Here is a 22,314-nt window from a genome sequence, read left to right on the forward strand (position 1 = left end):
GTTCAGTCACTGAGTTATCCATGCCAAGAGAATATTGGCTCTTGTGACTCAGCTGACCAAGGACGAATGCTATAGAGTAAATTATGGGGTGTTCCTAATATATGGTGCAAATCCTTACATTTTTTTCAGCCAACAGTACATGATTCAGGGGAGCCTCCTTGAACCCAAGATAGAGGTAAACTCAAACATTATCCCTTTTAGAGATTCTACTTAGGAGATTGTACAAAAGATGACTGTATGTCATGAGCTTATGTACCAATTGTTGAAGGGGAAGGGGTGCCCACATCCCTAATAGAATATACTATGCTAACCAGTGGAAAATGTTCTTCGACATACCCAGACATATATTATATACTTTATGTTCCTAGCAGCCAAAATTGCCGTTGCCACAGCATAGAAAAGCCATGGAATAGCTTTAATGAAACGCAAACTTACATGGATCATGCTGAACAAAAAGCTAGTGAACATTATGCATGACAAACAACCCCTTTCGATAAAATATGGTCCCCTTGGCTTTCCTATTTACAGGTCGCTGATACATAGAGTTGTTTACCCACATGATCGACGGAGAGTTCCTACATGGATCCACCCTTTCTTCTATTTTGTTTCCTGCTTTCCCTTTCACCTCATTGTCTCGTGCCAACCTTGGCATTGTATTTCCGTAACCCTCTGACTTCTCCTCTTCTTCTTTTAACCCAGACACTTCTGGGTATTTATTTTTGGGAACATGGACCCCCCATATGGGACAGTTGTAATGTTTGATAGTTTTAAGTGCCTTTATTTTTGCACAATATGGGTAAGAGGCATTATCACCACCTGTACCAATTTTCTTTGGTTATGTCTAAGCTGTACCAATTTATTAGGGTTTTGTCTTAGTAATGTTGTGCACCCATGATCAAGTTATTTCTCACGTGCATGATTCACAAGGTGGTTAGCCGGATGGTTACCTCACAGAGTTTATGATGTTCAAATGTTTTATATGTAGTTTATAATCAGTTACTGTCCTTATACACAAGTTTGGGTGTGTTAGGGGGCCTCATGGCAGATCTAACCTGTGTATTATGGTCTTTACTAGTTCCTATTAAGCCTCACATTTATTTGTTTCTTTTTTTACATGCTTGGAGCATGAGAGCATTGTTCACTGCGCTACTAAATGATCTTCTTTCTTTGTTTTTCTAAAAACAATTATTAAACTATTGAAACAGAATATACTATATTATGTGGTATTTTTAAGGGCATAATGTTCAACATGTATTTAAAGATTCACAATAAGCTTTATTTTTACACATTAACATAGTATAAATGTTACAAATGAAATATTGATGTGGTTACATAACAAATATTGTTGTGCGTATACAAAAATAATCACATAATCCTGTCAAAAACTGGATCATGAAGACAGAACACATGCTCACGGTTAAACTGTTCTAGATGTTCATCTAATTCTTTATCATATTGCAAATATAACAAATGGTTCTTGTGATCCAATAATTCCTTAGATCTTCTCTGATACTCATCAATAAGGAGGGACTTCATTTCCTAAGAACAGTTATTCTGAAACTGTGTGCCGCGGCACAGTAGTGTGCTGCAAGAGATGTGAACGTGTGGTGTGGGCAGTGGTGGACTGACTATTAGAACACTCGGGCACTTCCAGCACTGAGCTCCGGGAACTGGAGGGGGCGCTTGTGCCAAGCACTCAGGACACCTTTACCGAATCTCTTGTGGGTTGCCTGGGCTCCCTCATGCAACGATCGCCCTCTGTAGCAGGTGACACCTGCAATTCTCCCCGATGAGCCTGCACACCACACAGAGCTCTCTGAGGATCCTCCTCCTTGGCTCTAAAGTACACCAACAGGAGGAGGAGAGGCCAGAGAGGAGAGATCTTACACTGCAAGAGCCAAGCTGATCTATCTGCTAGCTGAGGTCTGTGCATAGTTTATGGATAGAGGAGGGGGACAGAGTAACTGGGAAAAGGGGGCAGGTAACAAGGATACACACATGGAGAAGTGATGGGAGAAGGGGGACAAGAGGATATGTGCTGGGGGGGTGGTTCTTTTGAAGGGGAGAGAACGTGTGATAGTAGGGGGGGTGGTGGTGTGGGGGATTTTAAATCTCACCGCTCCTACTAGCACAAGTCTTCTCCCCTTCAAAAACACCCCCCAGCACATATTCTCTTGCCACACTTCTCCCATCACTTGCCACTCTCTGTGCTTATTCCAGGACCCCTCTCTGATTTCATCCCAAGCCCCCCTCTGTTTTAATCCCAAGCCCCCCTCTCTGTTCTCATCTCAGGGCCCCCTCTCTGCTGTCATCTCAGGGCTCCCTCCCTGCACTCATCCCAAGCTCCCCCTCTCTGCTCTCATCCCAAGCCCCCCTCCCTGCTCTCATCCCAAGCCCCCCCTCCCTGCTCTCATCCCAAGCCCCCCTCCTGGCTCTCATCCCAAGCCTCCCCTCTGCTCTCATCCCAAGCCCCCCTCCCTGCTCTCATCCCAGGGCCCCCTCTCTGCTCTCATCCCAAGCCCCCCTCCCTCCTCTCATCCCAGGACCCCCTCTCTGCTCTTATCCCAAGCCCCAACTCTCATTCCAAGCCTCCCCTCCCTGCTCTCATTCCAAGCCCCCCTTCCTTGCTCTCATCCCAGGGCCCCCTCCCTGCTCTCATCCGAAGCCCCCTTCCTGCTCTCATCCCAGGGCCCACTCCCTGTTCTTATCCCAAGCCCCCCTCCCTGCTCTCATACCAGGGCCCCCCCTTTGCTCTCATCCCAGGACCCCATCTTTGGGACACAGTAACCGGGAAAGGGGGGCAGGTAAAAAGGATACACACATGGAGAAGTGATGGGAGAAGGGGGGCAAGAGGATATGTGCTGGGGGGTTCTTTTTAAGGGGAGAGAACGTGTGCTAGTGGGGGGGGGGTTGGTGGTGTGGGGGGATTTCAAATTTCACCCTCCTACTAGTACAAGTCTTCTCCCCTCCAAAAACACCACCCCAGCACATATTCTCTTGCCCCCCTCCCTCAAATCAAAGAGATATCATCTGCCAGTCTCTGTGCTTGTTCCAGGGCCTCCTCTCTGCTCTCATCCCAAGCCCCCCTCTGTTTTCATCCCAAGAACCCCTCTACTCTCATCCCAAGCCCCCCTCCCTTCTCTCACCCCAGGGCCACTCTCTGCTCTCATCTCAAGCTCTCATCTCAAGCTCACTCTCTGCTCTCATCTCAAGCCCCCTCTTTGCTCTCATCTCAAGCCCCCTCTCTGCTCTCATCCCAAGCCCCCCTATCTGCTCTAATCTCAAGCACCCCCTTTGCTCTCATCTCATCCCAGGGCCCCCTCTCTGCTCTCATCCCAGGGCCCCCTCTCTGCTCTCATTCCAGGGCCCTCCCCGCTCTCATCCCAGGTCACCCCCGCTCTCATCCCAGGGCCCCTCTCTGCTCTCATCCCAGAGAGAGAATTCTTAAAATCGATGATGCGCCCTTTTCAGGTTTTCCGTGAACAATTTTAGATCTTTTTCGTGCACCACAAGACAAAAAAAGTTTGAGAAACATTGCCTTAGAGCATAAAGATTGGATTTTTTTCCAATTAATTATTAATGGATACCTCAGTATTTTCCAATGTTGAGAAAATTTGTATCCGTAACCCAAATGGGTTGATATTTTCTTTAATATATTGCCCAAGAAATATATGTGCCAGTGGTAAGATTTATTTTCTAATGTCTTCCTAAGGTTGAAGAATAGGGATGAAAGCTTTGTATCTCTACATTCCTTTTGAGTAAACTCTTTATAAAAGCTGGACATCCATGAGACCCAGTCTTTACCTGAATAGTTGGTCATAGTTTCAAGTTTTTATAAGAGTCAATCCCCAAACAACAATATTTAAAGAGAGGGAGGGGTATTTTTAATCTAGGTCATTGGTACATAAAGTCATTTAATCTAATGACCTTATGTACCAATTGTTGTTAAAGGGGAAGGGGTGCCCACATCCCTAATAGAATATACTATATTAACATACCCTCTTAGTGGGATTTTTAAGGGCATAAACAGGGGTCAAGTCCTGGGGAAAAAAGTGTGGGAACTCCCACCCAAGATCCACTCCCCCACCAAAAAAAAAAAAAAAAAAGATACGCTCATATGCATATATATATATATATATTTCACATAAAATACAGTGACTGCAAATGCGACATGCTACAAGAGATGTATCCAAAAAAAACTGTCAATGACAATCAACACTGCGCTAACCCCAAAAATTACATACAAAAAAGCTGCTAACACAATCACAAGGATATACAGTAGTGAAGAAAATTCCAAATGTTAAATTATAGTGTAGCGCTATATAAAATATGATTAAACCACTAAGTGATGTGACAATAATATATAAATATCAAAATTGCATGACATACAAAAGTGCTTGCCCAAACTGCCCAGCAATTGCATAAATAATGAAAAAATTATAATGAACCCAAAAAATGTGAAAACAGTCCAAAAAATCTGTTATTCGATTAAATCCAATCCACACGTGAGAGGGAAAGAGCCATCCACCTTCGTCCTATGAAGATCACATGCAGGCACCCTGTGGCATATCCATCACCAAATAAGATGTAGGCTTACCAGATAGAATGGATCCAAACGAATATACATTCGAAGGATCAATCAAACTTCAGAATATTCTCATATAGAGTTGTCCAACATAAAAAGGCTCTCCTGGGAATTCTCAATCAAGTATTCAAACGATGGGAAAATCTTCCACTTTAAACCTCAACGCCCATTGTAGAACTCATACAGGAGGAAAAATGAGGGCCACAATAGTGTAAATCCGTTTTAAAAAATGTAATGAAATAAGTAATGAACTTACATGAATCCAAATGAATAAAGCGCTTTTATCATAAAAACAGAGCTGCAGTAGGAGTCCCGACGCGTTTCGTCCTCAAAAGACGTCATCTGGGGTACTACTCCACTGCAGACCAATTCCTTTTATACTTAACTTACTAATTTGGGCGAAAATTCGATCTGCCTGTGTCACCGCATATTACTTCCGGTTCGACCAGACTTCCGGCGTGCGTTCCACGCCTCGTTACTGTGTTATTTAATAATTGACCCCGTATTAATATATCACCGAATGATGGAATAAAGCTTAACTTAATAAGCGTCAAAACCAGCCTCATAAACGTTACTGAGTAAAGAGAGGTGAGTATATTAAGATCGTGACATTATGCATAGTACGTCACTTCCGGGTCACGAGTACCAGTAAGCTGGTTGACCAATCAAAGGGCCAACCCACAAATTATTCCGACATCACTTCCGCTTTTCGCTGAGCTGTGACGGAAGTGATGTCAGCCAAACAAAGGCTAAGACGCACCACGCCTCCGGAATTCCCACGTGAGGACACGTCGAATCCCGGAAGTGATGTGGATAAACGTCCCGACGTCTACCCGCAGCGGAACGCAAACAGAAGTGCGCTGGAGCGCACTTCAAATAAACTAAACTTTATTGTAAAAATGACAGCAGATAGTCGCGCACTACAACCAATTGCTAATGAAACGCAAATAGATGTGCGCTTGAAGCGCACATATTCAAACCGGAACACCTGATAATACCGGGTCCAAAAAACGAATAGAAGAGGAAAAGGAGACAGAAAATATTTTTTGTATAATCGTTTAAAAATAAAAATAAAATTAAAAAACATAAAAAATACACTATCCTCATATAAAAAAGATAAAATACATGCCGAATTTAAATTTAACAAAAATAATTGCATGCCAAATTATATTTTATCGAAAATGTTAAAATGTACAGAATAGACAGATTTCCACCACAAACTCCTTACAGTGGAACGTCCATTCCTGAAATTATCAGGAATGGATATACACATGGTGGTACACATATGTGTATATAAGACCCAACCGTAATTCTGTATAAGCCAGTGAGTACAAAAGAACCCAAGGACCAATGCGTTGACACTGAGGGCAGATAGAATTCTATCCCAAAACAATACATTACATAAATAAATAAATAGCGGCTACATCAAAAATAAAATAAAGTATATAGACAAACATGTTCACATAAGATGAACCCCAAAAAATTCAAGTGGCTTAGAAACTAGAACCATCAGGACAATTACCAGCATAGATCTACCCATCATTAATGAACGCGTTGATGTCCCATTCAATATTTAAACCAAACGGAACATAAGATCGAATTGTGTATATCCAGTAGGTCTCTAACTGGGAAACACCACGAGTCATAGCTCCACCCCTCCAAGGGGGTGTGTATTTGTCGATGGCCAGAAATTGTGTGCCTGTAGGGTCACTGTTGTGACATTCTCTATAATGTTTCGGGACAGTATGTTTAGAAATCTTACTTTTTATCAGGGATATATGCTCTCCTACTCTAGTTGCAAACGTTCTCGTGGTTCTCCCCACATACTGTTTCCCGCACGGGCAAGTTATTAAATATACCACGTGTCTAGTACTACAAGTACAAAATGTCTTAATAGTGTGTGTTATATTGGTTGTTGTTGATGTAAACTCAGTTGTTTTGTGCCTACCAGCGATGTTAAATTGGCACACAATACATTTTTTACAGGGATTTTTTGGACTGTTTTCACATTTTTTGGGTTCATTATAATTTTTTCATTATTTATGCAATTGCTGGGCAGTTTGGGCAAGCACTTTTGTATGTCATGCAATTTTGATATTTATATATTATTGTCACATCACTTAGTGGTTTAATCATATTTTATATAGCGCTACACTATAATTTAACATTTGGAATTTTCTTCACTACTGTATATCCTTGTGATTGTGTTAGCAGCTTTTTTGTATGTAATTTTTGGGGTTAGCGCAGTGTTGATTGTCATTGACAGTTTTTTTTGGATACACATTGTTTGGATATACACACTGCTGCATATTCCCTTCACTCCTTTCTTTCTTTTAATAAGTCACTGTGGAGATGGATATTTTTGAATATCGAGCTTTACACAAGGTTAACACGGACGGTGTATTTGTTGCAACTGGTAGCAATACAGAGGTGGGAGGGATGTTCATGAGACTTAAAAATATTATGACATCTGAACTCCATCTACAATGGGACATAGTGTTCCTGCAACAGTATATTGCGGAGCACATGGTCCCAAGAAGTCTTAGGTGGGATGTAAATCCCCAACAAGGTGAAATTGATTTGGACACTTGGTTCAAATATTTTAATGAAGCAGGAATCAATCTTTTGGGCTTCCTGATTGCTAGGAAAAACAGCAGGATGGTTCTCCTTGATCAGGAAATCAAAGAGATTAAGGATAAATTGGGGGGTTATAAGGACACCCCGGAATATAATTCTCTTTCCGCTAATTTGCGGAACCATCTAGAAAAGGAAGACAGGGAGCAAAAATATAAGAAACAAAAGAAGTACTCCAGAGACGTTAACGACTATAAGACGGGCACTGTTTTTAGGTGGCAGAAATCTAGCCAGAATGTGCCTGCTACTGATCCACAATCCATTGGGGGATCCCAATTTGCAGGCCCTGCAGTACCGGAGAGGGTTGACATACCCCCCAGGCCTTATAGTGAAGCAGTACATAGTAGGCCGTATGATGGCCCACCATCCTCCCAACAAAGGGTACTTCATTATACCCCTCATACTCCTAACAACCCCCAAAGAGGAAGGGGTAATAATCGAGGTAGGAGAGGAGGTCGTGGGTTCAATAGAGGACGTCCGTATAATCACAATACTCATCAATATGGAGAATATAACAATTCACCTTATTACTCTCCATCACCTAGACGTGCCCCCCCCCCTCCTAACCCTCATTATGAGGGATCCCAATATTCAAACGTGGCTATGGTGTCTACACACAATAGGTTCTCCCCATTGAGGGAGGTATATGACAGAGATAATAGGAATAACACATATGTACCATCTGTGTATAATCCACCTAATACCAACTATAGAAATCAGGATTTTCGGGAGGATCCACACGCCCGAAAAAGGGACCAAGATCCAAGAGAGGGTGCAGAGGGGGAAAACGAGTACAAAGGAGGAAAAAGAAGGCGTGTTTAAGAGGACAGGGTGTTTTCAACTTGAGTAAAAAAGTTTTTTCTCAGGCTGAATTATCAGTACTTGATAAAGGACTGAAGTATGCACCTCCCAAACAACTTAATAAGTTTGGTACATTTATAGACATACACAAATTTATTAGAAAAATTAACATTCAAAGGTATTTAACAACTAACCCTTTTAGGACTGATTATCTAGCGGCTACATCAGGAACAGTACATTCGGGGTTGGCTAACCCATCTTTATTTGTACCCCCTGTGCCCACTGCGCCAGCAGTAAAAATATTTAAGGACTTGGTATTAAACGACCTAGACAAATTGCCCGCCAGACGTGTAAATCGACCTTCCTTTTCCAGTATTGGTTTTAGGTCCTTGTGTGAACAAAAGGATGTCGTTATACGTCCGGCGGACAAGGGTGGGGGGGTTGTGATTTTAGATAGAGAACATTATGAAATGGAAATGCAGAGAATCCTGGATGAACCAGGCACCTATAAACGACTCCCTAACAATCCTACGAATTTATATAAAAGACAACTTAGGGATCTGATAAATAGAGGCTATGAATTAAAAATTTTGAACAATAAAGAGAAAGCATTTTTAGTTCCCATTGCTCCTCGAATTCCCACAATCTACTACCTACCGAAGATCCATAAGGATCCAGTAAATCCTCCTGGTAGGCCGATAGTAAGTGGCATTAATTCGGTCACTTCACGAATTGGCCGTTATATTGACTTTTATTTGCAACCCCTCGTCAAAAAAACTCCTTCCTATCTTAAGGATACCGGGGCTACAATCAGGAGGCTTGAAAGTATTGAGCCTTATGAACATTGCATTATGGCTACAGCGGATGTAGCGTCCCTTTATACATGTATCCCACAAGGGATGGGTATTGAGGCTGTTCGGCATTACTTAAATCTTGATGACTCTTTGGCATCATTCCAATGTGAATACCTTGTGGAGCTTTTGGAATTTGCCATGGAGCACAACTACTTTTGGTTCAATGATAATTTTTATTTGCAACAACAGGGGGTTGCAATGGGGGCAAAATTTGCCCCTAGTCTTGCGAATTTATTTATGGCTAAATGGGAGGAGGATGTCGTCTATGCCCAACGGAACCCTTCATTGGTCCTTTGGGCTAGATATATAGACGACATCCTCCTCCTATGGAATGGCTCTCCAGAGTCTTTGGTGAAGTTTTTTGATGATTTGAATCGCAATGACAGGGGTATTTCACTTTCAGCTGAAATGAGTTCCTCCAAGATTATTTTCTTAGATTTGCAAATAGAGATTGTGGACAGTAAGTTTGTGTTTAAAACACATTTCAAACCAACAGATCGAAACAGTTTTATTTCCTTGGACAGTTGTCATCACAGATCATGGTTCAGTTCAGTTCCACGCAGCCAATTTTTACGTCTGCGGAGGAACTGCACTGACCTTGATACATTTAAGACTCAGGCAGAAACCCTCAAGCAGAAATTTGAGGTTAAAGGATATGATGCCAGTATTTTGGATGGTGAAATACGGAAAGCTATTGACACCAACAGGGAGACTCTTGTTGCTGAAAAAGCGTACAGGGAGCCGGATGACACTTACAGATGGTCTATGCTGACATCTTTTTCGATACAGCATAGACAAATTAAAACCATTATAAATAAGCACTGGGATGTGTTGAGGAGCGATCCTGTTCTAGGCTCTAAATTGCCAGAACAGGCAAAGGTTCTCTTTAGGGGAGCACCTTCTCTACGGAGTTTAATTGCTCCTAATGTTGTTAATCCACCTAGGCGGCCATCGTTTTTCCACAATTTAACGGGCTATTATCCCTGTAAAAAATGTATTGTGTGCCAATTTAACATCGCTGGTAGGCACAAAACAACTGAGTTTACATCAACAACAACCAATATAACACACACTATTAAGACATTTTGTACTTGTAGTACTAGACACGTGGTATATTTAATAACTTGCCCGTGCGGGAAACAGTATGTGGGGAGAACCACGAGAACGTTTGCAACTAGAGTAGGAGAGCATATATCCCTGATAAAAAGTAAGATTTCTAAACATACTGTCCCGAAACATTATAGAGAATGTCACAACAGTGACCCTACAGGCACACAATTTCTGGCCATCGACAAATACACACCCCCTTGGAGGGGTGGAGCTATGACTCATGGTGTTTCCCAGTTAGAGACCTACTGGATATACACAATTCGATCTTATGTTCCGTTTGGTTTAAATATTGAATGGGACATCAACGCGTTCATTAATGATGGGTAGATCTATGCTGGTAATTGTCCTGATGGTTCTAGTTTCTAAGCCACTTGAATTTTTTGGGGTTCATCTTATGTGAACATGTTTGTCTATATACTTTATTTTATTTTTGATGTAGCCGCTATTTATTTATTTATGTAATGTATTGTTTTGGGATAGAATTCTATCTGCCCTCAGTGTCAACGCATTGGTCCTTGGGTTCTTTTGTACTCACTGGCTTATACAGAATTACGGTTGGGTCTTATATACACATATGTGTACCACCATGTGTATATCCATTCCTGATAATTTCAGGAATGGACGTTCCACTGTAAGGAGTTTGTGGTGGAAATCTGTCTATTCTGTACATTTTAACATTTTCGATAAAATATAATTTGGCATGCAATTATTTTTGTTAAATTTAAATTCGGCATGTATTTTATCTTTTTTATATGAGGATAGTGTATTTTTTATGTTTTTTAATTTTATTTTTATTTTTAAACGATTATACAAAAAATATTTTCTGTCTCCTTTTCCTCTTCTATTCGTTTTTTGGACCCGGTATTATCAGGTGTTCCGGTTTGAATATGTGCGCTTCAAGCGCACATCTATTTGCGTTTCATTAGCAATTGGTTGTAGTGCGCGACTATCTGCTGTCATTTTTACAATAAAGTTTAGTTTATTTGAAGTGCGCTCCAGCGCACTTCTGTTTGCGTTCCGCTGCGGGTAGACGTCGGGACGTTTATCCACATCACTTCCGGGATTCGACGTGTCCTCACGTGGGAATTCCGGAGGCGTGGTGCGTCTTAGCCTTTGTTTGGCTGACATCACTTCCGTCACAGCTCAGCGAAAAGCGGAAGTGATGTCGGAATAATTTGTGGGTTGGCCCTTTGATTGGTCAACCAGCTTACTGGTACTCGTGACCCGGAAGTGACGTACTATGCATAATGTCACGATCTTAATATACTCACCTCTCTTTACTCAGTAACGTTTATGAGGCTGGTTTTGACGCTTATTAAGTTAAGCTTTATTCCATCATTCGGTGATATATTAATACGGGGTCAATTATTAAATAACACAGTAACGAGGCGTGGAACGCACGCCGGAAGTCTGGTCGAACCGGAAGTAATATGCGGTGACACAGGCAGATCGAATTTTCGCCCAAATTAGTAAGTTAAGTATAAAAGGAATTGGTCTGCAGTGGAGTAGTACCCCAGATGACGTCTTTTGAGGACGAAACGCGTCGGGACTCCTACTGCAGCTCTGTTTTTATGATAAAAGCGCTTTATTCATTTGGATTCATGTAAGTTCATTACTTATTTCATTAAATTTTTTAAAACGGATTTACACTATTGTGGCCCTCATTTTTCCTCCTGTATGAGTTCTACAATGGGCGTTGAGGTTTAAAGTGGAAGATTTTCCCATCGTTTGAATACTTGATTGAGAATTCCCAGGAGAGCCTTTTTATGTTGGACAACTCTATATGAGAATATTCTGAAGTTTGATTGATCCTTCGAATGTATATTCGTTTGGATCCATTCTATCTGGTAAGCCTACATCTTATTTGGTGATGGATATGCCACAGGGTGCCTGCATGTGATCTTCATAGGACGAAGGTGGATGGCTCTTTCCCTCTCACGTGTGGATTGGATTTAATCGAATAACAGATTTTTTGGACTGTTTTCACATTTTTTGGGTTCATTATAATTTTTTCATTATTTATGCAATTGCTGGGCAGTTTGGGCAAGCACTTTTGTATGTCATGCAATTTTGATATTTATATATTATTGTCACATCACTTAGTGGTTTAATCATATTTTATATAATGCTACAAGAGATGACCAGACTGCGAATGTGACTACAGGAGATGACCAGACTGCGAATGCGACTACAGGAGATGACCAGACCGGGAATGAGACTACAGGAGATGACCAGACTGCGAATGCGACTACAGGAGATGACCAGACTGCGAATGCGACTACAGGAGATGACCAGACTGCGAATGCGACATAGTACAGGAGATGACCAGACCGGGAATGAGACTACAGGAGATGACCAGACCGCGAATGCGACTACAGGAGATGATCAGACTGCGAATGCGACTACAGGAGATGACCAGAGTGCGAATGCGACTACAGGAGATGACCAGACTGCGAATGCGACTACAGGAGATGACCAGACTGCGAATGCGACTACAGGAGATGACCAGACTGCGAATGCGACTACAGGAGATGATCAGACTGCGAATGCGACTACAGGAGATGATCAGACTGCGAATGCGACTCAGGAGATGATCAGACTGCGAATGCGACTACAGGAGATGACCAGACTGTGAATGCGACTACAGGAGATGACCAGACCGGGAATGAGAATACAGGAGATGATCAGACTGCGAATGCGACTACAGGAGATGACCAGACTGCGAATGCGACATAGTACAGGAGATGACCAGACCGGGAATGAGACTACAGGAGATGACCAGACCGCGAATGCGACTACAGGAGATGATCAGACTGCGAATGCGACTACAGGAGATGATCAGACTGCGAATGCGACTACAGGAGATGATCAGACTGCGAATGCGACTACAGGAGATGACCAGACTGCGAATGCGACTACAGGAGATGATCAGACTGTGAATGCGACTACAGGAGATGATCAGACTGCGAATGCGACTACAGGAGATGATCAGACTGCGAATGCTACTACAGGAGATGACCAGACTGCAAATGTGACTACAGGAGATGACCAGACTGCGAATGCGACTACAGGAGATGACCAGACTGTGAATGCGACATACTACAGGAGATGATCAGACTGCGAATGCGACATACTACAGGAGATGATCAGACTGCGAATGCGACTACAGGAGATGATCAGACTGTGAATGCGACTACAGGAGATGATCAGACTGCGAATGCGACTACAGGAGATGACCAGACTGCGAATGCGACTACAGGAGATGACCAGACTGCGAATGCGACTACAGGAGATGACCAAACTGCGAATGTGACTACAGGAGATGACCAGACTGTGAATGCGACATACTACAGGAGATGACCAGACTGCGAATGCGACTACAGGAGATGATCAGACTGTGAATGCGACTACAGGAGATGATCAGACTGCGAATGCGACATACTACAGGAGATGACCAGACTGTGAATGCGACATACTACAGGAGATGATCAGACTGCGAATGCGACATAGTACGGAAGATGACCAAGTAGCTAGTTTTAAAATTTAAACCTGTCCTCAGCCCCTTTATGGCACCTCCTTTACATTCCTGTCCTCACCCCCTTTGTAGAACCCCCCTTCACATTCCTGCCCTGCCTCCCTTTTATATCACCTCTCCTCATTCCTTTCAGTTTCTGATACTTTCCCCCTCCCTCCTTCATAACAGCCCCCTCTTCCCTGTCTTACCTTACACAGGACACAGCAAATGACATCGGAAGTGCAGCAAAGGGATGGACAGAGGGCGGGACCTGCCCCAGTTAACTGATTGGTTGATAGAATGCAGAGCAGTTCTATTAACCAATCAGTTAACTGAGCCTGCCCTCCGTGCATCACTGTGCTGCTCTTCCGATGTCAGCTCTGTGAAGACAACACAGCTAGCAGACTGTGCTAGAGCCTCGGGCGGCTCTGGTCCTGCAAAGGGAACGGCGTTCCTGCTGTGAAAAAAGTGCGGGGACGCCGTTCCCACGCGTTCCCGCAGGACTCGAGCCCTGGGCATAAAGTTCAACATGTTGTTAAAAAGATTCACAATAAGCTTTATTTTTTACACATTAAAATTGTATAAATAATGGTTACAAATTAAATATTGATGCGGTTACATAACAAATATTGTAAACAAAAATAAACACATAATTCTGTCAAAAACTGGATCATGAAGACAAATAACCAGAAAATTCTGTCTTTGTGATCCAGTTTTTGACAGAATTATGTGGTTATTTTTGTATACTCACAACAATATTTGTTATGGAACCGCATCAATATTTTATTTGTAACCTTTATACTATTTTAATGCAAAAAAACAAAACTTATTGTGAATTTTCATAAATACATGTTGAACTTTATGCCCTTAAAAATCCCACTAAAAGGGTGCGTTAATATAGTATGTCATCTGAGCAGTAGAGAGTCTCGACATCAGCTCAGTTTTCTCACCTTTTTTCTTTCACTACTATTGCCAGATTTCACCACAGATATCCAGTGGTAGTCAAGGGGGGGGGGGGGGGGAGTAAAAACAATGCATACAAGTTGTGCTTGCAATAAAGGGAGGAGAGATAATGAATATGATAAAGAGAATGTTCAAGTGCCACAGGAGTTAGAAAGGCTTACAGTTGTCAGTTGGGAATTGATGTTTTAGAGTGCTTGTTCTAGTGTTTGGTGTATAAATGTCTGGTTTCATATGTTTTCATTGTTAAATCTTTAAAATTGTGTCTTTTTATGGGCAAAATGTTTTATTTATATAGACCGACTTTTATAACTGTAAAAACATATTCTGGCAAACAGGTTGAGACTTAAAATTTTACTGTGGCATATAAACATTTAGTAAAAGCTATGGTATGGAAAGGTAAAAAAATACAATATAAAATGTCCTGTAACCCATGTACTCCCACCAGTATCATAAATCATGTCGGGTGCATGTCATATATGAATTCCGTTATAAAAATAAGCATTTCATAGGTTTCTTATCTGCAGCCTTTTGTCTGAACATTGTACACTTTTCTCTATAATGCTGTTTCAAATTTTTACTTTTTCACAGGAAAGAGGGAAACAATCAGGGGGCTGGTGGTTTATATCATAATACTGAAATCAGAAAACAGTAATAGAGGTCTTGGCAAGCAGGGCCACTTAGGATTTAGAGTGTAGGTCATGTTGATTTATTATTATTATGATTATTATTTTTTTGGGATATATAAAGCAGTATTTACATTCCTAAGGTTCTACCAATGCAGACTATTACCTGATTTACCTAGAACTTTGTCTACATAATGTTTAGTAGCATATATACCGTAAGTAAAACCACCCTTATAGAGCACATTCCACAGTGTTATTAATGGGTGGACATTTTATGTATTCATAAAAGCAACTTCAATATAATTATTTTTCTCAGATAGGAGTTTCTTCCCATACCAAACTCTTCATTAAATGGCTTTATTATCAAAAATGTCCATCTACAAAGGACACCTTTTTGATATCCTTAATCATATTAAAAAGAGAGAGAATCCAGAAGCAGAACTTACAATTAAGACTTGTTTCACAATGTATTGTATTGTATTTTTAGATTTCAGGCTATTTCTCTAGAAATTGTTATTACCTTTCCAATTTAATGTTTTCTTGATCCTCAAAGTAAACATTTTAGATAACATTTAGTGAGAATAAAGTTATGGAAAGCCCAGACAATAATAATTAGGAAATAGTGCAGGCATGTATCTCATTACTTATGTTTTGAAAAAGTGAGCGAGTGAGTGAAAGATTTTATCATCTTTCTAAAGCCGCGTACACACGGGCGGATTGTCTGCCCAACTAAGTTCGTCAGACAATTCGACAGACAGTCCGTCCTAATTTTGAATGAACGGACTTGACCACACACGGTGAACAGACAGTCCGCCGAAAGCTTGCGCGATGACGTACGGCACGTACGACGGGACTAGAAATAGGAAGTCCAAGACACAGCAAAGCACCCTTTGGGCTCCTTCTGCTGACTTTGCGTTAGTAGAAGTTTGGTTAGAGACGATTCGCACTTTTCAGACTTCAGCTTAATTTGCCCGTTTACTGCGGCGCAGTCTACCTGTGAGGTTTGTATCTGTCTTTCGGTACGCGTGGATCAGTTGTACCTGTTATTAGGCGCTTCTGGTCCGCTCGTTTCTGGGTTTCAGGTCGTTCTTCATAGGTCTGGCTGTTCTTCAGTGCGTTCAGTTGAGCTTGTTTGTCCAGCCGACCATTTCAAAGCCATAGAGAGTGGACGTACTCGGGAACGAGTTCGTGCTATATTGGGGCTTGGTGTTGGGGTTAATACTTTGACCCGAGCCCAGTCTGTGAACAGGGTGAGGAGGAGTTCATGGACAAAGAATTGGTTGCGCCAGCGTGACCAATTCTCGCATATGCCTTTACTCCGTGAGATCCGTTAAAATAATCCTGATGATTTCAGGAATTATCTCAGGATGACGGACCCCGTTTTTCACCGTCTGCTGGCTTTGCTGACCCCTTATATCAGCAGGCAGGATACCTGCATGCGGCAAGCCATCACTCCGGAGCAGAGGCTCGTCGCCACGTTGCACTACTTGGCGACAGGGAGAAGCCTTCAGGACCTCAAGTTCTCGACAGGCATCTCCCCCCAGGCTCTGGGGATCATTATTCCAGAGACCTGTTCTGCCATTATTCGGGTCCTGCAGAAGGAATATATGAAGGTAAGTTTGTTCTTTTAATATTGCATTATATGCATTGTATGTTTGTATTCATTTCATCATGACTTTTAATATCCATGACAGGAATATGATGTGAATGTCCCCTTTATATGAATGCATGCATTTTTTTTTTTTTTGATGTTTTTTTTTTTTTTTTTGGAGCTTTTTACCTTTTTGTGTCCCACGTGCATATTTGCTTTCACTAACGTCCTCAGCATTCAATCCTGGGCCCCTATACACCCACAGCCGAGACAGTTTTTCTCTATAATTCATAATGTCAGCTCCATTGTACTATTTTACTGGCCCCCCCACCCTTTGTATACTCTTTGTATACTCTTTGTATACACCCTTTGTGTGTGTGTGTGTGTATATATAGATATAGATATATAGATATATAGATATATAGATAGATAGATATATAGATATATATATATATATATATATATATATATATATATGGATTGTCAACTCATTAATTAGTCCCCCCACCCCACTCAAATTGGTTGCAGGTATTGTCTACTCATTAATTAGTCCCCCCACCCCACTCAAATTGGTTGCAGGTATTGTCTACTCATTAATTAGTCCCCCCCACCCCACTCAAATTGGTTGCAGGTATTGTCTACTCATTAATTAGTCCCCCCACCCCACTCAAATTGGTTGCAGGTATTGTCTACTCATTAATTAGTACCCCCACCCCACTTAAATTGGTTGCAGGTATTGTCTACTCATTAATTAGTCCCCCCCACCCCACTCAAATTGGTTGCAGGTATTGTCTACTCATTAATTAGCCCCCCCCCCCACCCCACTCAAATTGGTTGCAGGTATTGTCTACTCATTAATTAGCCCCCCACCCCACTCAAATTGGTTGCAGGTATTGTCTACTCATTAATTAGCCCCCCCACCCCACTCAAATTGGTTGCAGGTATTGTCTACTCATTAATTAGTCCCCCCACCCCACTCAAATTGGTTGCAGGTATTGTCTACTCATTAATTAGTCCCCCCACCCCACTCAAATTGGTTGCAGGTATTGTCTACTCATTAATTAGTCCCCCCACCCCACTCAAATTGGTTGCAGGTATTGTCTACTCATTAATTAGTCCCCCCACCCCACTCAAATTGGTTGCAGGTATTGTCTACTCATTAATTAGTCCCCCCCACCCCTAGTGTGTGTGTGTGTGTGTGTGTGGGGTAGCGTGTGTGGTAGTGTGGGTGCGTGGGGGGGTAGTGTGTGTGGTAGTGTGTATGTGTGTGTGTGGGGTAGCGTGTGTGGTAGTGTGGGTGTGTGGGGGGGTAGCGTGTGTGGTAGTGTGTGTGTGTGTGTGTGTGTGGGTGTAGTGTGTGTCTTGCCTACATTGTCACAATATAAATAGTGTGCATTTGGTCTGACATTATTTATTTATTTTTTATTTTTTTTATTTTTTTTTCAGAAATCAAAATGCAAAAGTATAACCCAGACCCCTTTAAGGAGAAGGCCTTCCTCTCCACATTTATTGATCTAATAGAATCACACAGGAGCCTTTGGGATTCCAAACACCCACAATATTCCAGCCGTCCTGGCCGGAGGAAGACACTGGAGACAGTTTTGACGTTTGTGAAAACCCGACTCCCCCAGGCAGACACTGACTTTGTGAACTCCAAAATTCAGAACCTGCATAGCGTGTATAGGCGGGAGTGCAAAAAGATCCTAGACTCCCAAACATCAGGATCAGCAGCAGGTCAGCTCTATGTACCTAGGCTGTGGTATTATGACAGGCTGCGTTTTCTGGATGACACGTCAGAAGCCAGGCAGTCACTTTCCACTCTTCCGTCTACCCTTCCCTCCACCCTTACCTCCACCTCAGGTGAGCCATCCCTGGAAGATCCAGACCCTTCCTTGCTGGACGAAGTTGATGCGCCCAGCTGGAGCCAGGTATATTTTAGTTTCTAAAGTTAGGATTGCTCAAATATTAATGATGTAAAGTTCAATGTTTGAATTGCTTCCAAATCTAGGATTTCATCACAAATTAAATTAGATATAAGGATACAGTAGTTTCCACAAATGTGGCTCAAATCTTGGTGAACTGATGGAAAAATGATGGTGTCAAAATGATAGCCTTTTGTATTTCAAGACAAATGTATTTGCAAGTGAGAACTGTAAAATTGTTAGTGATTGATGATTTCAAAATATAGACATATTTTATTTATTGATTTCTTTGTTTTTTTACACAGGATGAGCTCACCCAGGAGGAGGCCGGGACCAGTGGTATGGAGGAGGAGGCCGGGACCAGCCACACACAGAAGCTAGCTGGGCCCAGCAGGAGTCGGACCGAAAGCCAGGTCCCTCCCCTCCGCCTAGCCAGCAAAAGGCCCAGGAGGATGACACGTACAGAGGAGGAGTCCTTGGCACTTATACGCCAAGCCACCCAAGTGCTGAGCAAACCCCCCAATCCTGAGGAGGCCTACGGTACTTATTTAGCAAGCAGGTTGTTAGAAATGGAGAAGGCACAGCGCAACTTGTGCAAAGCCATTTTTTTTTTATGCCATTCAACGGGGTCTGAAGGGTGAGCTAACACCGACCACCAAACTGTATAACACAGACCCTACTGCTCCTCCTCCTCCTACCACAAGTCCACCACCAGAGGCACAGCCTCCAGCGAAGCGTGGAGGGAAGGCTAGACGGAAGAGTTGGAAGTGACTGCCTGGCTTCAGTCTGCTCTGAAAGAAGACGCAGGCTGTTGTAGTACCACAGTCTGGGGACATAGATCTCATCTGCTGCTGTTCCTGGTCTTTGGGATTCTAGGACCATGTTGTGCTCCCTATTTACATGTTACACAGGTTCTGAATTTTGGTGGCCACTCACTTGATGTGTGCCTGGGGGACAAAAGGCTTCACAAACGTTAAAATTGTCTCCAGTGTTGCCTCCCTCTTGATTTAGTTTTGTTCTGACGAAAAATAAATATTTATTATTTCCAAAAATATTGTATGTTTTTTTTTGTTATTTTGGCTTAAAAAACAGAGTTTATTTGTGAGTAGGCAGGTACATGTCAAAAGACTCTGGGGATTATTTACAAAACACACGTTCATGTTAATATAAATATGCTAACTTCAAGTGCAATTTTTAAAGCACTGCAAGTGCACTTGGAAGTGCAGTCGCTGTAAATTTGAGGCTTAACATTTGAAATGAGGGGAAGCTCTGCTGATTTTGAACATGCAATCATGTGTAAGCTAAAATGCTGGTTTGGGTATCTATCTATCTATCTATCTATCTATCTATCTATCTATCTATCTATCTATCTATCTCTACTTACATAGTCCTGCTTGGCCAAAAAAAATGCAAGTCCATCTTGTTTCAAACCCCCCCACACACAAAAAAAAAAAAAAAAAAAAAAAAAATTTTTTAACTGACAATAGTAGTTCCAAAAATATATAGTAATAGATAAATTCTAATTTATATATATATATATATATATATATATATATATATATATATATATATATATATATTTTTTTTTTTTAATATATATATATATATATATATATATATATATATATATATATATATATATATATATATATATATATTTTTTTTTTTTTTTTTTTGTTTTGTTTTTTTTTTGTTTTTTTATATATATATATATATATATATATATATATATATATATATATATTATTTTTTTTAATATATATATATATATATATATATATATATATATTTTTTTTTTTTTTTTGTTTTGTTTTTTTTTTATTTATTTTTTTAATATTTTTCTAAAATTGGAAGACTAATCATAGGATGAGGATGAATAAAAACATTTGGTATAACTCTGTGTGAATATAAGCAGCAAAGCTACTTCACTTTTCTTGCATTATGAAGAAGAAAAGAATGGGCTATATTAAAAAACCACAAAATTAGCAGCATGACGAATATGCTAGCTTCAATACGAACACTAGTTTTACAAGACCGAGCGCTTCTGCCCTGTCCGCCCTGTAAATCCTTTCTGGGCATGCGTCATACTTAGTCCGTCCAACTTGCCTACTCACGAGCGGACTGTCCGCTGAAACCAAGTTTGGACGGACAAAATTACGGAAATTCTGAAAGACTTAGTCCGTCAGACTGTCCGCTGAAAAAGTCAGCTGAAGCCCACACACGAGCGGATTGTCCGCTGAAACACGGTTCAGCGGACTAAGTTGGGCAGACAATCCGCCCGTGTGTACGCGGCCTTAAAGTGTCCTAAATTAACTGTTTTGGATATTTGCCTTTAAGTAAATATTTCCGTTTCTTTTTTTTTCTTTTTTTTTTTTAGTAAGTATCCCATACTAGCTGCATTGTGGTCTGCCAAACAAGGTTTCCAAATATGGTCTTCTTATTTATATATTATTTCAAGGAGTCTGGCAAAATTTCAGAGCATTTCCACTACTGTAATTTCCTGTAAATTTCTCCAGTAAACTTATTATAAAACAGTTTGACTGATGTACATGACTCACTGCAAATGTATCCAGCAGCCAGGAGGTACAAGGATTACGTGGGGAAAACTGGTCTACTTCATAACTGACAATAGCTGAATTATTATTTTTAACTGCTTTTAATTATACAGTTGCAGGGTAAAAAATAAGCCAAATCAAATGGCTGATAAAGTGCCTGCTATTCAGAATTGTAATTTGCCCAATGATGGATGTTAGATTAATCATTAGTGCAATCAATATTTTTGTTAATAAGACTTATAGACAGGAGTATTCTGTATTATAATTTATTATATATGGATTACCACTATTTACATATACTGTATTGAGATTCTTCTTTAGACATAAAATAATTACAAGAATTATTAAAGCAAAACTACAAGAAGAAGAGATTTATGATATGTGAACAAAAACGTTAACTGTAACGAGGTATATCTTATGTCAGGTTCACTGCTGTGTAGTGTAAAAATAATTTTCATTCATACTCGGGAAGTACTGCTTGCTCTGTACTTCCGGTGCTGTGGGTATGGGAGCTTTTGTTGTCACACAGGACAGAAATCCTGTTCATTATGCTCTATTTCCTCTCCCCTTGCCCATTCACAAAGCCAAAGGGGAGAGAAGTGGATAACCAGGATCTCTGTGAACACAACACAGTGTTCTGTGAATGGACAAAGGAAGCAGAAAGGGAGGGTAAGAAACGGAATGCCTTCAGTGTATGGGTGTTGCAGCTCTCATACCTGCAGTACCACAATTACAGCCCTTGCTGGGGTGAATAAAATTGATTTGCACTCTACACTGCAGAAATTCAGATATAGGATATACATCATAGCAGGATAACTTTGTTGTACACAAAAGTATTTTGCTTGGATTTCCACTGTAAATAATATGACTGAAGGAAATACTAGGTATTCTGGAGGACCACCCATCTATTAGGTACACCAACAGCACCCTCAGGTATCTGGAGACACCATGAAACAAGAAGCAAGTTATGCATTCGTAAAATGTCTGCCTTTATTAGGTGGGTTACAGCTTATATATGGTTCAACATACCAATAGAAAGAGGGGAGCGGGACTGGTTAGTACATGATATATTTGTATAGGAATATATAGTTACATGGTTATACAAGTCAGTGACTCTCCAAGATACCTCATCATGAGTTAACATGGGTCAACAGGCTGTCTA

The 22,314-nt window shown here is 41.1% G+C and overlaps 1 protein-coding gene across 4 annotated transcripts in view; it reads left to right on the top strand.

The window, feature by feature from the left end:
* Window positions 1-22,314, top strand: part of VEPH1 (ventricular zone expressed PH domain containing 1) — a 554,211-nt gene that overhangs the window by 302,331 nt on the left and 229,566 nt on the right. The gene's annotated exons all lie outside the window — the stretch shown is intronic.

Source organism: Lithobates pipiens, unplaced genomic scaffold (genome assembly GCF_037356315.1).
Source record: "Lithobates pipiens isolate NorthernLeopardFrog02 unplaced genomic scaffold, aLitPip1_a1.2 Scaffold_18, whole genome shotgun sequence".
Lineage (NCBI taxonomy): Eukaryota > Metazoa > Chordata > Amphibia > Anura > Ranidae > Lithobates > Lithobates pipiens.